Source organism: Ambystoma mexicanum, chromosome 14, assembly GCF_040938575.1.
Source record: "Ambystoma mexicanum isolate Mex_15411 chromosome 14, UKY_AmexF1_1, whole genome shotgun sequence".
In the NCBI taxonomy this organism is placed as follows: Eukaryota; Metazoa; Chordata; class Amphibia; order Caudata; family Ambystomatidae; genus Ambystoma; species Ambystoma mexicanum.
The window spans coordinates 244,980,105-245,004,254 of record NC_090940.1 but is presented as its reverse complement, the minus strand read 5'-3'; positions in this window follow the sequence as shown (position 1 = coordinate 245,004,254).

The window sequence follows — 24,150 nt, the reverse complement described above, 5'->3', positions numbered from 1 at the left end:
TTTCCTTGCTGTCATGGAAAGCGAAGAGGGGCTATGTATGGAACAACCGCCTTTCCTTTCGATGGTGGCCATCTTGAAAAAGGATTTTGTTTAACCAGAAATCCCATTTTTCCATAGTACATGCTAATGGTTTGCACATCTATACTATTATTGTCAAATCTTATTGCGTTTATGTCCTGTACTGTGAAAGGTGGTTCTTAACGCAACATTTACTTTAACGGATGGCTTTCTTTCTTGGTAGGACAGCTAACAAGGCCATTTGCAAACGGAAATTAGGTAAGACGTATCAAACAGTGATATGGGGGAGTGGGTAGCCGGTGCATAAATATTGTGCGTTTGTTATTTCTAAGGTTGGGGCAGTGTTTGTCATACTCCTTCATTACAGTAGTGCTGTTGTTTCTTGGGGAGGATGGATGGCCTTAGCTGATGTCATTTTCAAATAACTAAAACCTTTGCTGAAAGTATGCAAAGTGCACTACATTGTTAATGGATAATGACCAATACGTGTTGGTGCTGTGCAAGGCACATGTTGCAGGTGGACGTTTCTATATCAATATGAAATCTGCTTCCACATTGTCCATGACAAAAACATCTTACTGTTAAGCGTTTACGGATTCTGGGACATGTTGCCGTGCTGTACACCAGCATATTGTCAAGTGGTATTCTCTGCAAGGTGTTTAAATAAGTTAGAAATTGCTTTACATTATGGTTACGTGACACTACTGTAAACCGATCATCTTTAGAAAAAAAAACTTTGCAAGAGGGACGGTATGGTTAAGTTGCTCTGCTGAGAACCTATGAAATTCAGTAAAAAAAAAACCTTTGTTAAAGGGATGTTATGGTTAAGTTGCCCTACTAAAAACCCATAAAAGCCACTAAAAAAAAAACTTTGTTAAGGGGACGTTATGGTTAAGTTGCCCTACCAAAAACCTGTGCACTTCACTAAAAAAAAGTTTCAAACGTGCCATTATGGTTCAAAGTAAAACCAAAAAACCCCTGGAATTCGCCAGTTATGGTAGGCTAAGCGACCATAACTGCCCGCACCACTGTCCTCTGCTAACACTAACACCCAGGACATGAAAGATGGCATCACAAATGTCATTAATAACATCACTGATGATCATGTTATGGTAAGCTAAGCAACCATAACTCACACCACTGCCGTGCACTGCTAAGACTAACACTCAGGAAATCAAAGATGACATCACAAATGTCATTGATGACATCAATTGCATTTAGTTTTCATGCACAGCCTCCACAAGGGATTGTCATTACAATATTGGCAGAAACATATCACAGATCATTGAAGAACTTTCATATGCCAAATAGTTCCTTAGGCAATACATTGCAAAAAAATTCCATTGCATTACTGAGTTCTTTCAGTACATGAACGCACTCATGAAGAAACGTAGGCATTGTCTGCAGCATGCGCTATCGAGGTGCAATATTCGAAATCTTCCCATGTTGGATACTAAATTGATAAATGCTTCCATTACAGAATTTAGCATTCTGTGAAACATAAATATCTGCGAATGCTTCCCTTACTGCATAATTGTACTATTGCACACAAAACATAAAGAGACCACAATGCATACAAATAGAAGCATATACAGGGAACGTAAAGTAAGGAAAAAAAAACAGCAGTATTACCAGAAAGTGTTCATAACCAAACTAATTAACTTCATGCACAGAAAAGATTCTTGTGTTTCAGGATTCCTTCTTCTCCCGTGCATATGTATCATATGATGTAACTGTACCCTAAGGAAAGTATTGTAAAAACATATGAGAAGGGTAAGGTCTATGAATATAGTACTTTTTACTTTTTTAATTCCTGACTGACAGTGAAGAAAGCCACCTGGCTTAGATATGTCAGTTAACAAAAAAAGAGGGAGCTAGACATGTGATGTCATCAGTGATGTCATCAATGACATTTGTGATGTCATCTTTGATTTCCTGGGTGTTAGTCTTAGCATTGCACGGTGGTGGCACGAGTTATGGTTGCTTAGCATGTGTTATTAATGACATTTGTGATGCCATCGTTCATGTCCTGGGTGTTAGTGTTAGAAGAGGACAGTGGTGCGGGCAGTTATGGTCGTTTAGCCTACCCTAACTGGCGAATTTCAGGTGTTTTTTTTAGTGAAGTGCACAGGTTTTTGGTAGGGCAATTTAACCATAACGTCCCCTTAACAAAGTTTTTTTTAGTGAATATATATATATATATATATATGTTTAAGCAGAAATATACATTTATGTTATAATGTTATAGATGAAAACATTGTCATTTTTTTAAGTTCAAGAGGAATTTTTATATGGCCTTAGTGATTTATAGTGTAGTTATACAGTTGGAATGAACATCATAAGAAAATATGAGTACTAGTGGATGAAAGAGGGAGATGAACAAAGAGAGAAAAGTTAGGTGGTACCTGTGTACACAGGGAGTGTGTGGTGTGGATCGCCTCATTGATTATTATTAGAGGAAAGAGGACCCAGGTGACTACAAGTGAAAGATAATGAGGGATACAGTGGTTTTAAACTGATAGAAATGTCCTTAAGTAGAGTGTAGTAGGTGTAGATAACATATAGTATATATGCAAGTATGGCCATATCTATTGAAGAAGGTAGAGAAGATCCCTGGATATAAGAAGGTAGAGTAACCTTTTATGATTATGTCAAGTAACATACTGAAAATATGTTTAATATGTGTTATGCTTTAGAAAAGAAGCAAAGAAACATGGGGTTCTGAAATTGAAGTGATAGACACACATTGGATATACATACGTCACAGTTGCCTGCACTAATGTAGAACACACGCTTATTTTCAGCATCAAGGGTAGGTATATCAGAATAGGAAGGGCAAGAATATTTTTTATTATATCTCACCAGAATAAACACAGCACAGAAAGGAAAGATTGCGGTCCGGCGACATCAGATGAAGGACTACAAAAAGAAGAGTACCGAGGAGATTTTCAGCAAAACAAAGAAAGCTAAAAGCAGGCCTGCCATCGTGTTTATACAAAAAGCATAAAGCACAGTGCACCACCACCCACTATCTGGATATAGATAAACAGAGATGGCACTAGCACCATTATGTCAAAAAAACACACAGTGACAAGGCCAATGTCCTACAGGCAAAGGAGGAAATGAAAGACTTACTAAAAGGAAAGTTTAAATTGTTAGTACATCATGACCTTTGTCTGCATTTGATCTCTACAGGAAATGAATGACATATATTGATGGATGCGCCAAGAAGAAAGAAAAAGAGCAGAGGGAAAACAAGTAGAGAAAAGATTGTTCCTTTTTTATTGTTTCTCTTGTTTCTCTTTTGTTGTCTGTTTTGGCTAATATTATTTTGGTTATACAATAAAGGGGACAGTTTAACCCCAGTAGTGTTAATAATGCAACAGTTCACAATGAGTTTAATTAAGAATTGAGGAGAAATGTTTCCTTTGTCAATTAAGAGAAGCGTTTGGAGATTACATTTGAGCTCAGCACAGCACTGAGAAGGACAACGTGTGCTATGAACCTATTTTAAGGGTGAGGCAAGTGAGGGTAAACAACACGTATGTGCTTTCTGGTCCCACATCAATGGCACGCCTAGGTATAAGCATAGATATGCACAGGTGGCCCTAAAGTATGCAAAAGAGGGAGGAGAAACAGCCATTTAATTAATTTTTAAAAGTTTTAAGACATTTTGTAGCAAGTGTTTTTGGAAGTAATAATATTTTCAAGAAAGTATTGAACTAGTAATGTTTAGGTTTTAGGAGGAAGTGCTGATGATCAAATGCACTTAATTTTCAAGAATCTCACACAGTTTTTTTACATTACAGATGGACTGAGAATACCTGCACTTCAAGTGACCTTTGCCTCCAAGCCTAAAAGCAGGGATGAAGGCCCTAACTGTCATACAAAATGGTTTAGGGGACCCCGCCAGATGCCCAGCTGATACCAAACTGAGAGAAACAACCATCTTCTTATGGACCGCCCATCCTTGTTCCCCCAATCGCAACAATGTTCCCTTGACTGACTATCCTGCTCAAAGAAGAATACACATTTTGAAGCATGACCCTTATATGAACTAATTGTTCCCACAATTTGCTGCAGAGCAGCCAAAGAACTAATGGACTGATGAAAGGTTCTTGCACTTGATATGGAGAAGAACAAACAACCAACGGAAGTTTAGCAAGATTATGGCCAGTAAAAGAACTCCAAGCAGCTCGCAAATGGGACAGGGACCAGGAAATGTTGTGGGGTGGGGAAAGGGAACATGTGGTTGTATAAATTCTTAAACTACTATCTACAGGAAGAGAAGAAAAATAGGAGTGAAATAAAAAATTAGCTGGTTGGTCCCCTCTTGAAAACAGTACATGAATGTCATTTAACGATGTATCCAATTCTCGTAGTGGCATGGTTACTCTTTGTGGATGTTAATTAACATTTAATTGGGTAACAAGGGTGGGAACAAGATGAAGTAAACAATGTTACTCTCTGGGGATACATATAAACACACATAATAAAAGAGGGAAAAATATGCCACACCTTTGATGAAAAAAATACACATACAATAGATGAGACGAATACAACATGATTGAAGACACTATTTGTCTTTTAGGGGTATTTTCCATGACACCTTGCATTTTTAGAGCTGAGCGGGGTGACTGAGATATGAATACACAAACATATCTCATGTGGGGGAGGGTAAACAATGAGTATGTGGTTGATATATTGACCAGGGGGAGGAAAGATGAGGAGTAGACAGAAATGGACTTCCCCCTCCTCTGGTGATTTATGTTATGTTACTTGGCATTTATATAGCGCCTTATATATCATTGGTATGACTTCAAAGCACTGGTAGGTTTAACGCCCGTGGGAACCGTATTTCAAGTCAGTAGAGAGAGAGATAGTGTCTTATGGTGCATGGGTGCACCAGATATGTGTGCAGCTGGTGTAGTTGTTGACTGAAAGCTGCTTTCTAACGATAGGTGTGGAGGAGAAGATGTCAGTTGGATGTGTGCAGTCTGGTGGGTGAACACCCAGACTGGCTTCCGGCTGCATTAGTCCTGAGGAATGCCTATGTGAGCAGTAGGCTGGAATGTGCTCAGCTATCTGCGTTTTATTATGGTGATGAGATGTTCATGGGGTCATATTCGTAAGTGAAGAGCTAGGCCGAATGATCAGGGGTATAGCTGTGTTCTAGTTCAGTGATGGTGAGTAGTAGAGAGTAAGCGTAGTGGTGTGATATGGTGGTTATCAGTAGGAGCACCTGACACAAGCCACTTAGGGACTGTGACCCACCCTCCTGTCTAACATTGTAAGAATCAGTTAGAAGCAGTGTCCATAGATGCAGCCATGCTGTTCTAATTCCAGGCAGGTGCATTAGAGAATGGATGGCAAGTAAGTTAGAGGTGGAGAGAATAGGCAAAAGGAGTAAAATATTACCTTGCGCACATTCTTCTAGGAAAACACAAACATAAAGTGATGCGTACAGCATGAATAGCACAGAATATAGATCTCTGACACAAGAAATGCTGCCGCAAAAGGTAACCATCTTTTCCAAAATGGGTACCATGGAATGCATTACAAATAAATACCGGCCTTCAGCCTTGGGGAAATTTAAAAGTGCGGAAAACACAGAAATATAGGGCTGTGTGGAGTTAAGACAAATAGCAACCCATGCCAAGGATATGAGAAAAGGGAGGCCCTGGATAGAATCCATGTGCAGTGATTTAGCATAAATGGTAGGAATATACACTTGACAGTGATTATGCTCAGGGTCTATTTTATAAATGAGACTTGGCAGTAAGCTAGAACTAAGATAAGGAAAGCACAGGAGCCAATGAAAACATAGAAATCAAATGTTATGTCCTTGACAGGCTGACGGAGGCTCATGTTTTCTCAGAACTGCTTTTTCTGGTGTTTAAAGTTGCAAAATATGTCCAGTGATTCAGTGAATATGAAAAACAACCAGTCATGTTGATTAGTATAATGTGAGGTCATTGCAAGAAAGAAGAAATCATGTGTCTCAGGTCGCATTTATTTCCAATGAAAAAAGTCAATACACTTTGCTTGTAGAAAGTTGACCAGTTGCATTATAATGTTCATTTTAAGAACAGAACTGATGTGTAATGCTTGCCATCCAATAAAGGAATAGTGTATGCAGGAGAATAGTGAGGATTTCTACGTTCAGCTTGTAAAACAGATGATTAAACCGATGCTTCCATCTAGCCGTAGTTGTTTCTCTTTCTTATTTGGTGTGTGTATTTACAAAGATGGTCGACTGAAAGGGGTTATGGCTAAGACATAACATTTTTAACACTCTCTAATAATTGCAGCTTATGTGAAAGATGTGGCCTGCCCTCACATGTTGAGGTTGTACACAGGAACACTCAAGCCTTTCCAGAAAACTTTATTTGCAAGCCACGTGTGTTCACCTCTTTTGACTCTGCACTCTCCAGCTGCCCAACAGGATAGCTTTAGCAAGATGATCAGAAGAGGGATAGAGGCAGGCCCTGTGTCTACTCACCTTCTTGGTGGTGCTGTTTATGGCCTCACTTGGCCTTACTTACAACCTCTACTTGGCCCCTTTGTCCCACCATATCTCTACCTTTTCTGACTTTCAGCGTTATGTGGATGACCCTCAGCTTTCCTTCAGGCTCCCCTCAGCCTCCTCTCCTCTCTTGCTAATTCCTGACTGTCTGTCTGCGATTCAGAATTGGATCATCTGCAATGATCTCTGCTTTAATACCAGTAAGACAGAGATCCTTCTCATTGGAACCACTACCCCTGCCTTCCCTCTCTCTAGCCATCCACCTTGGACCTTCGCCTTCCTGAGAGGCAAAAAAACACACTGTCATCTTTGACTCCACTCGTTCTCTCCCCACATCTCAGACATCACCAAGAAGTCCCACTACCATCTGTACCTCCTAAAAGGACTATTCCTTTACTCACTTCCACCATGCTCAATGTTTGCAGAACCCTGATTCTCTCTAGGCTGGAATACTACAACAGCCTCTTTCTCTATCTGCCTTCCTCCACTCTCTGCCCTCTGCAACTAATCCAGAATTTGGCCTCAACCCCAGGGACCGTATCTCCAGCCCTGAAATCTCTCCACTGGCTCCCACTGGCTGCACAGATCAAGTTCCAGACCGTTTGCATTATCCACTAGGCTTTCTGGGGCCGGGGCCCACACTACATCCAACGCTCTCTTTCAAAATACCTTCATTTCCAAGCCCTTCGCTCAGCTACCTCCAACTCTCTAAAGGTGAGACGCTTCTCCAGGAAGAGAGTGGGGGGGTAGATCTCGCTCCTCTGTAGGTGCCTCCCTCTGGGATGGCCTTCCTGCCCCTCTTGGGCAGGACCACCTGAAGTTTCCAGAAACAGCTGAAAACTTTCCTCTTCTCCTCTGCTTTCTCTCTCCCTCCCCTGCTGACCGACCTGTCTGCTGTACCGAATTGTTGCCTGGCTACCCTCAGAGTCTCACTGGGTACCAGGCTCTGTCTTGATCAGTCACCCTTGACCTACTTCCGGGCCTACCACGCACTTTAGGGCTGTAACTGTAGCCCTACAGTCCCTTGTTCTCCTTGCAGTACCCAGAGCTGCACTGCCATGGCTTCACATACTCAGAGATGTGTGGCCTTGTTTTCCCCTCCCTTCTCCTTTGCACTACCCCCTCTTTCCCCCTGCACTTCTCGTTCTCGCAATTGCACGATCTGAATGACACGAGGCCTAGTAAGATTGTTTGTCTTGTCATCCCTCTGTCATCCCTCCCTTGTCTTGTTGTGCCTAGATACACTTTTTGCCCTTGACAGACAATTTGAGTTCTAATATTGTTTACCTTTCTTTTCCATTAATGTGGATATAAAATATGACATATATATAATTTACACAAAACCTCAAGCCGGTCTATGACATTTTGTCCGGCCACTCACCTTGTTTACCCAGTTAGCATTTGGACATCACTTTTTGCCAACCAACTTTTCTGTGCAGATGAAGAGTGAAATGGAACTTCTCACTAATACGATCTAAATCACGTCCAAAATGGTGTCATTGATGTTCATGGTCTCTTTTATGAACGTTTTCTTTTGTACTCATAAACCACTTTATAGCACTATCAAGACTTTGCCGAGCAAGCATCACATTAATCTCTTACAGGAAGGCACATTTTTTACAGTCGCTAGCTGTCTGGAGTCTCAGCATCACATCCAAAGGCTGCTCTGATAGACAGCATACTCAGCAAAGACGGTAAGTCATATGTGACAACTTGTCTCAATTCTGTCTTTTTATATGTTGCATGTTGCGACATATTGGCCAATATATAATGCTCACACAAGTCACAATGTGCAAAGTGATGCTAGCTAGAATGGCAAGTCTGAATGAAGGAGTCACTTGTAAAGTGATTTGCAAAGCGCTCCTATCCCACTTACAGAATGTTGTGGCACTACAAGACATGAAAATAGCAAAATAATAGCACAGTTACTCTTTAAAAGTTATATTGCACTAAGACAACCAGGTTCTAGATTAACAAAAAACTTTGAACTAGTGCAAATGCAACATTGCATGGCCTTAGCACTAGGGCAGAAAACATTGGGTGATATTAGACAACCTTTGCCGAAGGACAAGTGCATTTTTGGATGGTATTAGAACTAGGACAAAGAGGGCCTTGTGCAAACAAATATTTGTTAATTGCATGTATGCAATGTGGGCACGGCATCAGAATGGCAGTAGATAAAACGCAAGTAGATGCCCTCACGTGTGTCTGAGATCGAAAGACCTAGAGGGGAGCACTGAGACTAAAGGACTCAGAAAACAGGAAAAACAAGGATAAAAATGCCCTCAAGGGTGTTACGAAAGGCCCAGGTCAAAACAGAAAACCTGCCATCTATGGAGGACCGGAGAAGAGAAAAGAAAATCCTCTACTGATGTCACAATTGCATAGGATGCAATAAAAGGGATTGAATTTGAAAAGTCACACGAGCCGTAAAACAAAGGATGGAAAAAAGGCCTGGGACATTTTTGTTCAGAGGTTTTGTGGTTGAGAAATCTGTGTTAGATTGGGGCTCTATATTCTTATCTGGCCTGATGAAGGCCTAATTGAAAAGAGTGAGGAGTGCTCGGTGGGGTATGAGCGGATCCTTGATTTAAGGGCCGAAACACACAAGTGTCGGCATGCTTTTAGGGTGGAATCACAGTATATTTCAGATGAAAAATATGGTCTGATTGGGTAGAAACCTGGACTGGGCAGCCATGTGGTCCCAGTTTTGTGCTTTGGCTACAAGTTCAATCTGATAAAAAGCGTACACTACAAAAAATAACCAGACCTAAATGTTAACTAAAGGATAGGAGCTTCCAGAACAGTACATTATGTTTCCCAAGCTTTAGTACATTGGTTTGGTGAAAATCTGGCACTGTAGTACTAACCCCATCACTTAAACATGTGTTGCAAAAGAAATTGTGATTTTGAGTGTTAATTATATTTGGTTTTACATATTGTCTTCTGTTTATGGTGTATTACCCCATCACTGTAAACTGTAAAAAAAAAATCCAAAAGGCTGGAGCAGACACATATTTGTGATGTGAAGTTTGATAATTGGAATGAGTGAATGAAGGGCGATGGTACAGAGAATCAAGTGTCTCTATAAGGTGCTATGTTATGAATGCATGCACCTGGACAAAGAGTTGCCTACTGCTAATGCGGAATTATATTGCTATTTTCTTTTTTTTATCAAGTGTATAAATGGTTTACAGATGTAACCTTTTACACATACACAAATACACGTCAAGAACATAGAGTGATTCAATTAATTTAGTATTTACATGTTCTTCTACAGATCATGTGTTCTGTGTCAGTGGGAAAACCGTCAGGCTGCCGCCAGACTTGCAAGATTTACTGGTGCATGGCTTGCCGGATTTACCTGGGCATTACAGTCCAGCAATCCGGACAGTAAGGTACCAGAAAAGGTAAATCCACATTCCCATTTGAGTCCTATAGGACTCAAAGGGAATGGGGAGGACGGGAGCACTGGCACCGTGTGCAACAGTGCCGGTGCTTCCATACAAGCCTGCGAGCAGGACAGCAGCCGCTCGCAAACTCAGAGTGTGCCGGTCTGGTAACAACGGTGCCGGTAGGCTTACTGGCACCGTTGTTACCGGACTGGCACACTCGTAAGAAGGCCCAGTGTCATAGTAAGTACCCTTAAAACATGAATAATAAAAAAAAAAAAGAAACCATCTAGGATCTAACTATCACCACCTCGACAAGTCAAATACTCACCAAAGCCCTGGTATCTTCGCAAGAGTTGTCTCCTGATATTTCCAGAAATGTACAAAGGCCAAAATCAAGCTGATCTGCCTGCCATTCATACATCTGTTCCAAAAGGACTCAGAACCTAGTGTTTTGCAACAATTGTGTGCACATTTCCCAAAGTGCTGAATGTGATTCTGAACTACGAATGGACACTTAAGAATTCTTTTTGATCAACTTTATTCATTTAGTGCTTGACATTACAATAAAAGCATGGTTCGACAGTATTAGGAACCCCAGGTACTTTGCATCAACAGACTTGATCACATCTTGATCATATCATAGGTCACCTAGATGCACCCCTGATTAGCCATCTGCCGGAGATATCCGACAAGATCTCAAAATCCCTGCGTCTGCCATTTCTGCCAGTGGACACCTCACAATGCATGTTACTTAACACCAGATCACTGGGTAAACATGCTCATGAGGTGGCAGATTATAGAGAACACCACCACTGAGACATATGCACATTAACAGAAACTTGGGGATATAGCTCTGCTGGCCCGGCCTTGCATTTATCCATTCCCGCCGTTTACAATATGCTGAGACAGGATAGAACGGCAGGTAGGGGAGGAGGAGTTGCTTTAATTCTCAAAGATACACTTTCTGCATGGGAAGTGAAAGGCCATCTTATGGACGGGGTTGAGTTCATGCATGTAAAAATTGGCATGAATGCTGTAGCTACAGTAGACATCATTATTTTGTAGTGTCCAGCCTCCCTAACAGAAAACCTCATCTTAGCCCTCTCTAGCTATCTGCTACCTCTTTTAAAGCCTAATGCACGTGTTATAGTTTTGGGGGACTTTATTGGCTAGGCCATGCCGATGACCCGATAGTCTCAGAGCTGTTTCAATCACTCACAGACCTGGGATTGAGTCAAGCTATTCATGTGCCAACTCATATTATGGGGAATACCCTTGATTGGATATCGGCTGTTAACATCTTATGCCATGATATTCTGGTATCCCCCTGCCCCATGTCAGATCATGCCTTTATGCATTTTTCATTCACAATCCCATTTCCTACCAAAATGAAGCCTAAATACGACCACTCTGTTTTAGTGCTTAATGTAAAGCACTTAACTCGTGAAAGAATCGATTCGCTTCTTCTGCATCTCTGAGGGTTTCCAGACACAGTTGCGACTGATGCTATGGCCCTGAATCTCAAGACCACTCTGGAACTTGTTGCGAACACACTGGCTCCTCTAAAACTAAAAAAGAAGTCTTCTGATGTTAAAAGAAGTAAAGCATGGTTTTCCCCAGAGTTGCAAATTCCAAAGGCTTCTTCCCTTAAGCTATTCTATTTCTGGAAGGCTAATCCAACCCCTTCAGCGCTAATGAACTTTAAAAGCTAAGAACTATAAGGCTGCCATAGAAGCAACTAAGAAGATGAATCACAATCTGAGAATCTCGCAGGCAGGGTTGGATTTGAAGGAACTGTTTAAGATTCTCAAAGAGCAGGAGTCCACACCCCAAACGCAGGCATCCACTATTGTCAAAGATGACAAATGTTGCCTTGAAATTCAGAATGCAATGTCCTTGAAATTGGAGGGTATTCGAGAAGGCATCGCCACAAAAAAAGCCCTGTCCACCGGTACTGTGGTCATTAGTGTGTGTAAAGCCAATTCCAATATTGAACTTTAGTCCAATCACCACGGTGACTTTGCGTTGCTAATCTCCAAGTTTAAGGCTACTAAATGCACAGGCATTCTGTGCTTGTCCATCATTATCAAAACATATACACCCATGCTTGTTCAGTCGATCTGCAAATGTATTAATTCATCTCTTTTAACTCTTATGGTTCCTGACGATCTGAAACAGGCCTGGGTGACGCCACTGTTAAATAAATCTGGCTTGCCCCAAGATATAACGGCTAATTACAGGCCTATAACTAATATTCCATTCCTTCTTAAAATATTGGATTGAGTCGCCTACTCACAGATTGCGCAACATCTCAACATTTTCCTATCCTGAACCCGTTGCAATCGGGTTTCAGACAGGGTTATGGAACTGAAACCTCTCTTTTAGACTTAAAATCAAAGTTACTGAACAGAATGGATAAAGGCCTCGCCTCCTTGCTTATCTCGTTAGATCAATATGCCGTCTTCGACCTTATCAACCATACCATCTTGGCAGAACGCCTGAAGGAAGTGGCAAATTGTTCATCTTCAGCAATTCAATGGATGCTATCCTTCCTCTCAAATAGAGTAAGTAGGGTTAGCGCAGATGACGCAATGGCTCCGCCTATCTCCGTGCTTTTTGGAGTATCGCAGGGTACTTGCACGTTGCGGTGCATTTATAATATTTGTATGGCCCCCTTCTTTGCTCATCTTGAACAGGAAGGGGTCCTATTCTCTAACTACGCAGATGATACACAATGTGTCATGCCGCTCACAGGGTGTTATCATCAATATAAAAGGGAATTGAATAGAATGTTCTACATTATCGAACACTGGATGATGCAGAATAATCTGGCGCCCCTTTGAGGAAAAACCAAACTTATGATAGTGGGGTCAGTAGGCTAGACTTGCCAAGCTGGACCCGGCCCATAAGCATTTTCAGTTAGGCGACACAAACATCTCTACACTACCTAAGGCCAAATTCCTAGGAGTTAATATTGACCAGGCCCTGAATATGAAATCTTATGTGGGCTTGGCGATATCTTCAGCTATATATTACATCAAACTGTTAGCCCATCTCAGACCATACATCTCCCAAGACAATGTGGAAGCCGTTGCTCGAGCAATAATAGGTGCCAAAATCGACTATTGTTGCAGTCTCCTGGAAGGAGCTAATAAAGCAACCATCAATGGACTCTAAGTCGCACAAAATGGTGCAGTTAGAGTTGTCATAGGTCTAGCCGCACTTTCACATGTAACGGAGGCTCGACGAGCCCTTCACTGGCTCCCTGTGGATGCACGAATCACTTTCAGGCTACTGGTAATCACATTTAAATGTAGAATGGGTACCATGCCGTCCTATCTTCAAGATCTCATTAAGGACAAACCCAACTACAGGAGTCTGAGATCCAGTAACCAAAACTTTCTATTCCTACCAAAATGCAAAACTAAGAAGGTTCAGGGAGGAGTGTTCTTTGGTGCTCCCATATTATGGAACTCATTGCCTGCATCTTTGAGATGGTTGCCTTCTTTGTGTCTATTTAAGAAGGAGCTTAAAACCTGGCTGTTCCGCTAAGTAGCCCAATCTTCAATCACTCTGGGAGGCTGACATGATCCTACCCGCCTGGATTCTATGTGCTATCTGTTGGTGTTGTGTCTTGTCTGCGCCCTCACGCCTACGGTTTATGGATGCACATTATAAATAATTTAAAGTAAAGTAAAGTTTCTAAGCGCACATTACCTATCACATGGTATATAACAATCAAGATCCCATGTCTACACATGGGGCAATTCTGATGGGAGGGTCAACGGATACAGTTCTTTAAAGCACCAGTTGGCAGGGATTAGTTATCCTGTTGGATTGATGACAAATAGCTGCGAACGGGGGGCCATATGTCTTGAGACTTGCAGTTCACAGGCTGTAGCGCATACTAACATTCCTCCATGTCGGACGCCCATTTGACATTGTGCCGCCACTGTGCCTCCGTAGGGCAGGCATCCACAGCAAAAGTATACAAGGGACCACTAGAAGCAGACACAGGCCCACTGGTTTGCATAGAGAGTGCTGCAAATCATTGAATAGATGGAACAAACAGTTCTGCAGGATAGGTTCTATGGTACAATTCAACATTTCTGACATGACGTCACATATCGCACACAAATAATCTTTTAGCTTGGGACAACTCCAGAGCATGTGTAAGTAGCCCGCTTCATTGGCATGACACCTGGGACAGTATGGAGAGTGTGTGTGTGTGAATATAGGTGTAGTGGCTGGGGTGTGGTGAAACCTGTGCAGCACCTTGAATTGTATCAATCGGAATCTGGAATTAAGGGACACTGCACGAGTTTGTAGACCAATAGCCTCCCACATATCATCTGTAATGTCCATCTCCAGGTCGGTTGCCCAATTCACGCAGATTCTATATGAGGCCTTGTTACCTCAGGTCTGCAGCACATTGTACAGCCTAGCCACCCCACCCCGCACAAGGGTTTCTCCCATGATGATATTGCACAGTGGCTCATCAGGCAGCTGCACTGGGAATGCGGACCATGTTTTTTTAACCACGCACCAGAGTCCTGTGTATTGAAACCAGCGTGACGCTTGTCTACTTGTGGGGCTTGGCAGACTTTGGAAGGTAACAAAGGATCTCATGTCATATACATCTCCCATGGTTATGTACCCGCCTGTCGCCCACTGTTGTATTGCTATTCTGCTTATTTATGGATGGAACGGGAAGAAGTTCCATAGTGGCAAATTCCTATGGTACGGTTGGAGGTTTTCTACTATTTCCCATATCTTGCCACAGGCTAATGCTGTCATGAGCACTAGATTGTTTACGTCCAAATCTGTCTATCGCAATGGCAGTGTCAATGACAGGATATCACGGCACCAGCCGCATGATGCTCGATATTCAATCGGGGGTGCCACAGATCTGCATCAAACTAGTTCAGTGCATAATGCTCCCGTGCCGCAAACCATTATCTTTTGAAGTCCGTGGCGGAATGACTCCCTTGAATATAAGGTCTTGTCAGTGTATCCCATTTAATACGTACCATACCAGGGCTCCATATAAAACTATTGATCAATTTCTTTAAAACACCCAGAAATTCTACCCCAAGCCATAACGTTATATTTAAGAATTAGTACAGCATTTTCGGGAGAAGAATAATCTTGAGAAGCGACAGCCGCCCAGCTATTGTGAGCAGGAGTCTCAACCAGGTTAGCAGTTTGCTTGTCAGCTGTGGAAAATATGCAACGTAGTTACGGGTGTAGAGGGAAGCCTTGTGTCGTATCACCACCACCCCTAGATATTTAAGTTCCAAAGGAGACCAGGCAAAGCCCATAAGATCAGATGGGACAATGGTCGCGTCAGTAAGTTGAAACAGTTCGGATTTAGCACAGTTCATACGGAGTCCAAATAGGATTCCGAACAATTGTACCTCTCGCATAATCAGAGCTAGGTGTCTCTCCGGGCTGCGTATGAACAGCAGAGTATCGTCTGCATATAATGAAATGATCTCTGGTGTCCCAGTCAGGGGGATCCCCCTTTGTGCGTGTATGTTCCAAATAGCATCAGCAAATGGTTCCATCAATATGGCAAACAGGAAAGGTGACAGCAGACAGCCTTGATGGGTCCTGCTGCATATCTTAACAGGGGCCATGAGAGAACCATTTAGCTTAACCCTAGCAGTGGGCCTTGTATATAGCCGTTGAAAGCTTTTTTTTATGTCTAGGGCAGTGGCAACTGCCTGCGTTCCAGGGTCCACCTACGCAAGCACATTGAAAAGACGGAGAAGGTTGAGCATGTTGGAGCCGCCCAGTATGAAGCTGGATTGATCCAGGTGTACAATATGTCCCATGTAGGGAGCGAGTTGTAAAGCTAGTACTTTCGCAAGGATTTTTAAGTCAGAGTTTATAAGTGGGAGAGGACGATAGAAGCTGCATTGTTCCAGTAGTTTGTCAGGTTTTAGTAGGACGGTGATCACTGCTTTGCGTAGCTTGTGGGGAAGTATCCGCTTGATATTGGCCTCTTCCCATAGGGCGGTTAACTTAGGATAGAGGTAGGCCTTAAAGTGTTTAAAAAATTCCATTGTGTGTCCGTCTGGGCCAGGGGCCCTGCCGGATGGAAGGGTGTCAATAGCACACAATATCTCTTCATAGGTTATGGGAAGATCCAGATTAGTTCTAGCTTCATTGGACAGGACCGAAAGTGGCAGGTTGCCCAAGAATGGCCATAGATCAGAGGGGGTGGCGGTATCTGAATTAGCATGTAGTGTAGAATAAAAGGAGTGGAAGACATGGCTCACCTCGGTGTGTACTGTTTGGCCCATCCTGTCTTGCACTATTGGAATGTGTTGAGTGCCTTTTGCTTGTTGTACCATCCTAGCTAGCAATTTCCCAGGGCGCTCATCCTCCCTGTACCTCCTGGCCTGGCCCGGATTTTCTAGGAACTTCAGCTCCCTTCCAGCTATTTCTCAAAATGTGTCCAGTTTTGTCCTGATGTCACCCAATGTGGTGTTGTTAGGTGTTGTTGTGTATGCCTGCTCCAGACAGCGCATTCTGGTCTCACTGGTGTGTAACACTCACCTGGTATCCACGGAGACGTCACTCAGCCTGTTCTGACCTCTTACGACCTCAAACCCTTCCCTGGAGGCTATTCGACTGGAGACTGGGCCTGAAACACAGGATTGGTAGGGGTTAACTCCCTATTGTCTCTGTGTGCTTGAACCCCTTCTTCCCCGGCGTCCAACCCTTCCCTTTGATCCACAGCTCACCTTGTTTTCTTGGATAGTGTGCTCTCCGTCCTGCTTTTAGCGCAGGGGCGCGTTGATTGATGTGGGCTCGTTGCTGCCTAGTTACGTCACTGGCAAGAGTCCGACAGGTAAGTATAATGAGTCTTTTGAACAGGTCTCTAACTTCGTTCCTTTCCTTCCTTGGATGATGGCCGGCGTCCGGGGATGGTGGCGTGCTGTTGAGATGAGTAACCCTGAAGGTGAGTGAGAGCGCGATGCACCCCTTTCGTATTTGCATTGAACTGAGTTCTTTTTCTGTGTCTTTTAGGTGCCGCGACGTTTTCAGCGTGGATGCCGGTTATGAAGAACAAATGCGGTGGGTAAGCACGGTATGCGGCGCCTCTAGATGTTTCCACGCTAACCTGGAGTGTCTTTTCCCTCTTGCAGATGGATGAGAAGTTCTGGAGACAGAGTTCCCCCAGAGCGGCTGGGATTCAGGTAAGCGTTTGAAGCTCGTACAGTATTTAAAAATAAGCGAAGATTTGCAGAATGCTTACTAATGCCTTTTTTCTGTTCTTTTCCCTTTTCCTTAGGAAGTGGCGTGCCGGGATGGGAATGACACTGCCGACGATGCCCGCAGAACAGAAGGAGCGATGAATGATGGGCACAAGCGCTGCAAGGTAAGGCTGTTCCTAACAGTGTTCTTGTTCTTGCAGGAGCTGAGCGCAGAAGAAAGATGCAGGCCTACTGGAGACCGATCCGAACACAGTGAGTGTCACGCTGCAGGTGCAGAAAACACAAAGCATGTTTCTCAGCCTGGGTGTGGCTTAAATAGTCTCTGGGTATCCCAGGTGTCTCTGGGCTGAACCACACCCAAAAGACTAGACCGCACATGCAGTTCTGGGAACCGAAATATGTGGGGGCATCCATCCTGTCCCCATCAATGCACTACAAGTCCAATCCCCAATGTTATCCTATGGGAGTAAGTGAGTCTAGTGCCACAAGCCCCAAGTCTGACTCCAAGTGGGTCTTTGGAGGGATGGAGAGGCCCTTGAGGGCCATGTAGGTGATCGTGGCCTGGCTCCAGCCTGACATCTTGGAGGGCTGGGGACATGAGGGGCAGGAATCATGACAGGTGTGGATATTCCTATGTATCATCTTGAGCATCCCGTATTCCGTTGCCAGCGCAATGCCTCGGATGTATACTTTGAAGGCTTCCCACAGGGATGCGCAGCTGTCAACTGAATGCGTGTTTGTCTTGAAGTATTCCTCAACTCTCTTACCCAATTCGATCACAAAGACAGAGTCTAATAGTGATTGCGGCTTGAACCGCCATTGTCTACTCACGTTCGGTGGCACACCAGGCGATAACTTCAGAGTGATTGGGGAGTGATCAGAGAATGTAGGGGGAATATGTCGGCCTCTTTCAGCTGGCTTGTCAGCATATCAGAAATCCACCACATGTCTATCCTGGAGTGGGAATCAGGCATAGTGGAGTAGTATGTGTATTTACATAATGTAGGATGTTGAACTCTCCAGGCATCCACCATTTCCACCTCCCGCAGGCTCCTCTGCAGCACCAAAGCAAATCTAGTTAGTTGTCGGGGCTTGGAGCTTGATCTATCAAGGTCAACGTCTGGTATTGTATTAAAATCTCCTCCCCATATCATGGGAACAGAAGGATTGAGCAGCAGTACACCAATCAATATGGAGTAAAATTCCAGTTCATCTACGTTAGGTCCGTATACATTTTACAAAATTATCTCCTGCCCCATCAATATTCCCTGTAGTAGCACATAGCGTCCTAGTGGGTCAATGAGCATCCTCAGGTGAGTGTATTGCGTAGATTTATGTATAGTAGTCATAACCGCCTGCATTGGGATGAGTATGTGGTGTAGTGATGCTGTAATCTCCAGCTTTTAGCAAAATTGCTGCGCATGAGTTTCTTGCAGAAACAGAATATGTATCTTATGTCGTTTAATGTATATTTGAAGTCTGCGCATCTTTGAGTGGTTCCCCCAACCCACGTACGTTCCAGCTCATGAGGTTCACCGTCTCAGCCCCCACCTGTCTAGTCTACGATATGGTCTCTGGGTACCCCAGTCATAGGAGTAATTCATATAGCCTGATACACATGAATGTCAAGCATGTTTTATTAACAACCCCACATATCCCACTCCCCACCCCCATCCCTCTCCCAATCAGAGGAATGACTGACCCAGTCCAACCTTCCCAACAACATTTGCAACTTTGCATAGGGGGGCTGCAGGACGACTGCAGCCCGGCACCGACAGTAAGGCCCATTACGCATACAATTTGGTTACAGGTACATAGTTACAGATATCACATCGCTAGTTGATTAGGGATCATAGAACAATATCAGATGAATAAGATGACTAAGTGCCGCCTCGCGGGTGTAATAACTGACATTGGTGCAAGTACATGGGTTGAATAAACATGGCTAGAGATGTGCTACAGTGCTAACTTGGAATCAACCCGGGAAGTGCTCGTCCACAAACCACATAGTGTCCTCAGGTACCGTGAAGAAGAACACTTTGTTTCCATGTTCTATTCTTAATTTGGCCTAGTATAGCATGGTGTACTTCACATTATGATCTCAGAGCCTCTTCTTGGTGGCCATGAAGGTCTTGCATTCCTGTTGTACCGATACTGAAAAATGCAGGTACAGGTGGATCCTGAAGGATCCCAAAAGTAGTTCTCCCTTGGCTTATGCCACCCGCAGCAGTGCGTCTATGTCCTGGTAGTTCAATACCCATGCTATAATTGGACGAGGTGGAGCTCCGGGTTTAGGTTTAGGTGCTAACGTGCAGTAAATTGGCTCAATGGTAAAGTGTGGCGATAATTTCAGGTTATCCAATAGCGACAGGAAAGTGTGCTCCGCATATTTCTCCATTGACCCTGCCATAATATCTTCCAGTATTCCTATTATTCACAAGTTGTTAGGCTGGGATATGGATTCTAAATCATAATTTGTCTTGGCGATGGAGAGCATTGTATAGACAGTGAGGTGATGTCTGCTCTCAGGATCTAGACCTTGTCCTCCATCATGCCGTCTCTGGACTCCACCTCAGTCACACGTGCTTCCGATTTGTCCATGCGCGTTTTTATCAAGCTGATGTTACTGCTCATATCATCTAGCTTGGTGTGCAAGGTAGTGAACCCTTCTCACATATAATCCATCAACTGCTGCATTGCTCTGGGTTTGAGTGCCACAGCCTCATCTCCTGGTACATCTTCGGAGACAGAGTCCCCTTGATTGGGTGGGGGGCTTCGCAAACATATTGATTGCACTTTGCTTATTTTGAGCGCTTTCTGGCATTGTATCACTGTTGCAACTAGACACAAAGGGCTGCCGTTGCTATGGGTTGATCTCGTGGAATGCGCATGGGAGTAACTGCTTGTGGCTCCAGGGTTGTAGCTTGGGGTGCCGGTATCACTGCCTGCACCTGTCGGACAGGTTACAGCAGTCACAGCAGAGGGATTTACAGCACGGGCTTGCCCAGTGTCCCTCACTGAGTTATGGTGTGCCTAGTGGCGTGCAGTTTACCCAGGTGTTGAGGGTGACTCTGGGCAAGTGTCCAATGTCCTGCTTCAGTGTTCTAGTTTCTTCCCTTTAGTTATGGTGTTGTGTAATACAGTAATTTTCTTTAACTGCAGGAGGCAGTGTCTGGGATCATCTAGGGCTTCTGGCAAAGGTATGTCTGTATACTGTATGGCTGCTAATTCCTCCTTCAACTTGTGTCCCACAGTGCGGTAGATATGTGCTATTGTCCCCAGGGGAGGAGGGTGTCATAATGTTGTGCTTGCAGTTCACAGCATAGGGAGTTGACTGAGAGGTGGTGCATCCAGCACTGCCCGGGTGCGATGAGTTTAACGTTTTGTATGATGTGATGCACTCCAAGTCTTCTCCCCTCCACTACCCCCAGCACAAACAACCACCCAACAGATAATGCAGGCCGGCCCCTGGGGTGGGGTCCACCTGTAGCAGCTGGATCATAGATTTCCACAGTGAGGATGGGTCATGATTAGTCGCAGGCCAACAGCTGGCTCCTGTGCTGGGCCAGGCCCCGGCAGTGTGCAGCCCCAGCCGGTGGGTAGGGAGGCCACGCAGATGGATGTGGTCTTTAGTGATGAAGCTTTGGGATTGGCTGGGGGTAATGTGTTACAGCCCCTGCAGTGCCCTGGAGACAGGCAGGAGCATAGATGAAACACTTGTGTATAGGCGTGTTACAAATGCCATATCATATCATATCATATCATAGATTGCGGGTGCAACCAAGACGTAGGCTCTCTGCAAGGGGGCAGAGCACTAACAGTTGGTGCGAGTACTGCAGGCGTAGCTGGTGGGAAGCGGCCACCGCGGGTGAAGCGGAGGTCGCAGGCAAGGAACGGTGGGGGTCCGTCCTCAATCTATATCATCCACCCCGAGTTCCGGGCGTGAGTCAGCTGCAGCAATCAGTGGCCAGGCCAGGACCGCAGTAGCCGGCACCGCTGTCAATGCTGTGACTCAGCAGACTCAGCATATCCACAGCAGGGGCCGGATGAACGGCCAGGTCACTGGACGGTTCCACGACAGGAGGCTGTCACAGTGCCACAGCAGCGCTGCGGGTTGCCAAACATAGCACACTCATCCTGCGTAGTTTCCCTCAATTAAACAGCATTTGGCTGGAAACCGTAGTGCCTGAAGTTAGGAGATAGTTGTTTGCGGTTATTACATAGGTGGCAAGTTCAATCCTGTTTAGGAATTTTCTTTCTGGGCCCCGTAATCTTCAGTTACCAGGAGATTGAGTATGAATTTCAAGTAGACCATTATGTGACATTTTTCTTTAAAGTGCAGTAAGTAAAGTGGAAGAGAAAATACATTCGGAATGTGATTTATATATTCTAAAGTGTGCTTCAGAGAAGTAATATGTTCTTACATTTTTTCCAATTTCATTTCCAAAGAATCGTCCTTGTTTGAAAAACATTCTATCATGCCTAGACATTGTTGGTTTCACTCCTAAAAGTTCTTTTTATCTGGAGCATTTCCCTTTATCATGACTCCCCAATGATGTTTCAATCATTTGATTCCTGTATTTTCAAGCAGAAAGTAAGTCTACAGATCGATAATTCAGTACTGAGTTATGAGAAACTCAGCTCACATATATGTTGAGCCAACAAGCTGATTTGTTTTTTTTATTTCATTTGGCAGACAGGTTAATTAAAGAGTCCATAAATCGATTAGCGCATATCACACTTGGATCAAAATAATGTATCCATCAATAACATATAATATAAAACCATGTGCTAAAACATCAATGTAATACTCTTTTCATAGGATGGTTAAATACCAAGATTTTGTGAACTCTTCATTAACTCTTGAACAATCACATTCTCCTTAGCCAAGCTATATACAGGTATTTGGTGACGCCGAACAATGGTTTCAACATCCAATCATATACAGAGACACATTATTTCGATGACAAGTCTTACTCCATCTAGGACAATTCTTGGTTTCAAGTACAATGTTCTTAAGCGCAAGTATAACAGCCAAATAAGGATAACATTTTCATGAGTTTCTATTATGGTTTTACAGTATGGGCCTTTATCACATGCATTGTCCAATAGTTAAACTCCCAAATCTAAACTTAATGTACAATGAACGCATGAACTTGGGTTCCATCATATACAAACACATGTCAAATGCTAGTTGCAGTTTATTCTCCCAAAACAAGGTAAATAATGTAGGAATAGCAATTTTATCCAGCAGTTCGGCTTTCTTCTTGGCATGAAAGTCTCTTAATACAATTGATTTAGTAGAGATATTCATTTCTGCTGCATTGGTCCAGAGTTCTGCATGCCCAATTCCATACAACATATTTTTAACATGATAACACAATGGCATTGAGGCGCCACCTTCTTGTACCAGGAGATCTATCAATGCATCTCTAAATGAGCGCCAGAAATAATCCAGTATAACCAAGGCCTGAGTGAAACAATATAACTTAAAATGCCACATATGTAAATCTTCATACAAGAGGATTGTTGGAGAACTTACCTGCAGACCAAGGATTCTCTTTAAGAAATCTTTTTCGATTATACACAAGGATTTACAATCTAGATAACCCCAAAGCTCTGCTTGATAAAGGGCTGCCTGCCTTGCTTGAAGTTTATATGCCTCTAGTGTGGGTCTTACTGCCCCATTCCCTTTCTCCTTAATACATTTCGAAATTGCTCTGCAGAACCTTGAAAACTTAACACCTACTTTCTCCAGATAAAAATCCCATTTCTCTGCGTTTGAAAATCTTATACCCAGGTAATCATATTGCTTTACTTGCTCAATGTTGGTCTCATCTACCATTAACAAAAGGCTGCGATTTTGTTTCCTTTTTTTGTAAAGACCAAAGATTTGATTTAGTCATAATTGACTTCCAAGCCGGAATGTTGGAATAAAGTGAACTGGTTTTTAAACCCACTTGGAGCTAATGATGTAAAGATCACGTCATCTGCAAACAATAGTAGTGGGTATTTGTCAGAACCCATGATTGGTGCGTCAGTGGAAATTTACATTTTCTCAATCACTCCATTTATAAAAAGGAAATATAATGTTGGAGCCAAGAAGCATCCCTTACACACACCCTTTTGCACCTGAAATGGAGACTTTAGTACTCTACTTATGCCCCATTTTTCCACTTTATTGTTACCTGTCTATAGTAGGAGAGCTGATAATAAACCTTGGGTTATTTAAAGACGACACAATAGGCCTCATTACGAGTCCAGCAGTAACAGTGCCTGAAATTCCGGCAGGTTACCGCCAGACTCGTATTATCGTTCCGCCTCCGTGATTCCCAGAATTACCAGGGCATTACGACCCCGGTGACCCGGGAATTCCAAAGGTGGAATTTGGTAAATCCCCATTCCCATTGACTCAATGGAATGGGTAAGTGGAAACAACGCCACCATCTCGTGATGGTGCTGGTGTTTCCACATCTGCCTGCAGGCGGGTGGTGTTAAACCTGCCAGGTGTTATCGGTGTTGCCGGTGAGGTCGGGCAAGTGGACCAGGAGCACTATGCCTGCTGCAGCAAGACGCTGCTTAGAGGAGCTGCACTATGTGACCAGTAATGCGCGCGACTAGCGACTCAACTGACCCGGAGGTGGACTCTAGAAGAAAAACACACCAACAGGTAAGACTACGCCTAACCTCCTGTATGCCCCTAACACAGACTCACCTTCCGTTTATGAGTTTGATCTCCGGGGCTGAGGGACCCAAGTCTTTAGAAGCAGGCACCGGGGAATGCAGGGATGAGGATCACCTGCGAGCGCTGGAAACAGAAGTGTCGGCAAATACTGCCCCTAGAGAGGATAAGAAGCAGACTGGACCCCTAGAGGTAGACCAGTCCCTAAATAATACACAGGAGGAAGAACTGGATGGCAACTGCAGCCATCAGATAGCAAAGAACAATACTGAGCATGTTCACCCTCAGGAAACGACAACAAAC